General features: G+C 41.1%; 1 long non-coding RNA gene across 1 annotated transcript; it reads left to right on the forward strand.

The window, feature by feature from the left end:
• Positions 1 to 222: 222 nt before the first annotated feature.
• LOC308653486 lies at positions 223 to 2,330 on the forward strand. The gene is made up of 3 exons (XR_014023053.1): positions 223 to 336; positions 627 to 694; positions 2,193 to 2,330. It is a non-coding gene; the product is annotated as an uncharacterized lncRNA (long non-coding RNA).
• Positions 2,331 to 4,170: the final 1,840 nt, after the last annotated feature.

The raw sequence follows: 4,170 nt of genomic DNA on the forward strand, positions 1-4,170 counted from the left end.
GAAATAACACCAAAAAACAAAACAAAACGAAAAACACCAGTAGTACCAATTTCTGAATCATTTTCCTGAGCTGCTTCTAATATTATTCACTTTGCAATCTCCTTTTCACTTCCCTTCTCCAATCATTAAACAATGTCATTCCCACCAATTGAATATCACTGGGAACTCTGCCTTCTCTCCTTGGAGTCTCTGCTTTAGTACAAGCAGCTTGGCCTGCCTGCAGTTCCCCACTGGTTCTGACCTCTCTTTGCAGCCATTGGAGTGAAGGTTCCAAACACAAATCAGAGCATCTTATTCTCCAACTTAAATTCTCTAAGGGCTCCTCACTGCCTCCAGGTAAAAGCGAACTTTCTTCAATTGATACTGGAGGGGTCCTGCTGACGGCTGACCTCACCTCCCTCTCCAGCTTCATCTTGTGCCTATACTCTCTAATCACATGAAACTACTCCCAGATCCTCAAAAGTCTATGCTGTCTGCTTCTCAGCTCTGTCATAGTTCTTGCTATTTCTTTCTACTGGAATCTACTTTTTCCCTTTTTCAAACTCCCTCTAGAAAACTCCTACTCATTCTTCAAGACCCCATCTGAGTGTTTCCAGATCAATGATATTGCTTTTGTCTACTTGCAGAGAAATAGGATGGGGACAGAAAAACAACATGCCGGTTCCGTTTCCTGGAGGCTGAGCTCTAAAGAGAGGTGGGATTCCGGTTGTGGGGGTGGGAAACAAAGGAATAGATCAGGAATTGCAGACTGACAACTACCCCAGTTCATGTTCTTTCTCCGAGAGCATTTCCTTTGTCATCCTTGGGTTGGAGATTTTTTGTTTATTTTATTGTTGTTGTTTTAGTTCCAGCAGCTGCTTGTCTGTTCTCTGTTATATCCCTAGTCCCTCTAGGGAAGCAGATGAAGGGATTGTGGAAGGGGAACTATAAAGTATGCAAAGGGGAGGGTTTCTCTTTTTTAGCAGTTGGTCATATGTGGTGGCCTGACAGTCAGGGACTCTGTCTCCACCTGAACCCACACCTGAGCAGCTAGATGTTAAAATTAAACACAAGCCCTCCGCACCCTTTACCTCCTGAAGTCCAACTGGGTTAAGATCTCAGTTTCTTACTAAGTACGGAGGCTTTGAGCAGGTAGGTCACCTTACCTCTCGGTGTCATTGTTACAATGAAGATAATAATGATCCCTACTATAAAGTGATTGTTTTAGATGAGCTAATGATGTAAGACTCTTAGAACAGTATAAGTGTGATATAGGAAGGGTTATGTGTTTGCTGTCCTTGGTTTTGAGACAGTACTATCCCTCTAGTCCACAAGTAAGAATGTAGTGCAGGCACAATAGTATGTACAGACCCCCCATTATAGGATTCAATATTTGTTTGGCTAGAGGGATTATGCCCCTGAGTAGCCATGCTAAAAATTGGCAGTTCAGACAGAGCCTCCTCAATCAGGGCTGTCCCCTACTGTCTGGGCATAGAGCTAGAAGATCCAGGGCATGCTAACATGCTGGTCATCAAGAAGCAGAAGTCTGGCCACCACCGATTCCTGTTGTACCTGTCGCTCTATCCTGCGTATATCACAAGGTAAAGTTGGTGTGCCACGTTTACTTGATAGAAAAAGAGAAGACAATTCGATTAGCATCCTGATGGTGGAATCCTGTATCTTTTTCTGTGTCCAAATAATTCAGAACCAAGGCAGGAGCTTGCAAAAAGCTTCCTGGGGAATTTGAGGGCTGGAGTGATGTTTCCCCCTCCTCCCATGGCTTGGTACCTGCTGTCATTTGTATGGGCTTCTGACATGGCACCTGGAACACCAGTATCCCAAATGTCTTCAGTTCCCAAAAGATATAGATTGTAAGACGCCTTTTGGTCCATTAATTAATAACAGGTTAGTTTCAGGGGAACCCCTAACAGTAAGTGGACTCATCCATGGAGGCATCTGATCTTGGAAGCTTTAAAATGTGAAACAAACAAACAAAAGAACATATTTAAATTGAAGAAATAATTCAATGATCTTCTACACTTTTTCTTACCAACAGACTTGGTGGAGTCAGGGACAGTAGTATATTTTTGTCTCTCTCCTCCCCTACTCCTACCCCCAGGCTATGCCTGTTGATGGCCTGATGAATGTTTCACTTTAGAAAAATTTCTAGGAGCTCCCTTGGTTACCATAGTAACCCAAAATTGGTTTCACAGCCCTGTGTACCAAGGGGAGCCCTGCTGTGGAAGGCTGCCTGCTGACCTGGACTCCGTGCCGTGACGCATATGCCAACCTCCCTTCCTGGGCAAGCAGATCAGTGATGGAAATAAATCTCCTGGGATGAAAGCCGCGGGGATGGCACCTTTGCTAATTTAAAACAATTTATTTAAAACATTTCTTTTGTCAATTGTCAGATTTTCTTAGCAATTAAAAAAAAAACTGACCGCACAAAATCTTTTCTCAGTGAGCCCTAGACAATTTGAACAAAGGACTCTCTATGGAGAGTTAGGAAATCTGTTCTCATGGTTCAATAATTCTTGAACTTCTGTTGAATCCAGTTATTCTCTGGAAGTTTAGAGATTCCAGCTGAGAAAGAATGCCTATAAACACAACAATAGTTTCTGTTTTTTTGGTTCATGCTGCAGGTACTTCACACAGACTTGTTTGACAAATACTGATACATCACTTACTATGTTCTCAGACCCTTTCTAAGCACTTTACACATATTAATTCATATAATGCTCATAACAAGCCTAGGAGGCAGCCTCTAGTATTAACCACATTTTACAAATGAAGAAATTTAGGAGCAGAAGAGTTAAGTGGCCAGCCCATGGTCACACAGCTCTTTAGAAATAAAATTCAAACCCAGGCTGCATAGCTCCAGAATCTGTGCTCCTAACTAAGTTGCTCTACAGGCTTTTTAAAATACTTGATTGAATTGGACAAATTGGACAGATAGAATACTGGAGTTTAATCAGATAACACGTCTCTATGGTTTGTCTGCTCTTGACCATATGCTGACCTGTGAAAATTCTAGAAACTTTCCTTAGGGTAATTTTAGAATTAACCTTTCCAACTCCCACTTCCCCCAAACACACATACATATATTCACAGAAGATTTATAATGCATCTCTCAAAGTTATTTTTAGGAGACTAGGAGCCCTGAATCTTCATAGACAAATTATTTTGAAGTGATGCTCTAAGGCATACATTGGCAGAATTGAATATACAAGCATAATGAGTTCAATTAATTAGGGGAGACTGTTTCTTTTAAGATCACAACATAACTGCTATTTGAAGTAGGAGCTGGTAATTGGGAACACTGTAACTCAAATGTTAAAAGAATTTGGATCCTATTATCTTAAGAAAGTGCTCTAAGACTGTGGAAGGCTATAGAAGAGTGATTGCCTTCTGAAGCTCTTTCAGGAGGAAGAAGACACAAGTTAACACCTTAATACCGGGACCACTCTCCCCAGGCCAAATTGTGATTCTTTCAACTGTCTCCCCTTTTGGAGTCCCTCTGACCATGGAAACTCCTCACTCTGGGAAAACTGGCATGGTGTTGCCTTAAATTCAGGGTCAATTATGAGTGACAATTTCTGGGAGAAAATCCCTGCTGGGTGGAGAAGGAGAACTGAGAGTAGGGAGAGGTAAAGGTCATGCCAAGCAAAGACCCAAAGATGTGACATACTGTGGTGGTTTGAGGGAGCTGCAAGGATCCTGCCTGCTTTAGTTTGGAGTTGAGGCAGGAGGCAGAGCGGGAAATGAAGGAGGAGGGAGAAGGCTGCACTGATATGAGGCCGATGGAGTTTGAATGGGCAAAGAGCTTTATGAACCTGGTTCACGCCAAGAAGTTTTATCCTCAGAGCTAAAGAGCAGTTATCAGTACTAGGAGATTTTTGGTGAGTGTGGTCCTCTGGAGCCTTGGTTAATTTAAAAACAAAACAAAGCAAAACAAAAATGAATTTTCCTTGCAGAACCTTAACTTGGTGCTCTTCATATATTTTTACTTACCTATTCCCTAAAATAATTTAAAAACTCTTTATCCCTTGCATATTTTAACTTGACATTTAAAATTTTTCTCATAATTTTAATCATGATAAAGGATATAGTTTCTGATATTTTTTATATACATCTATCTATATACTATATCTATATATCTATAGATATAGTATATAGATAGTTTTTTGGTAC

This window comes from Spermophilus citellus (assembly GCF_964194105.1).
Source record: "Spermophilus citellus genome assembly, chromosome: 7".
Taxonomy (NCBI): Eukaryota; Metazoa; Chordata; class Mammalia; order Rodentia; family Sciuridae; genus Spermophilus; species Spermophilus citellus.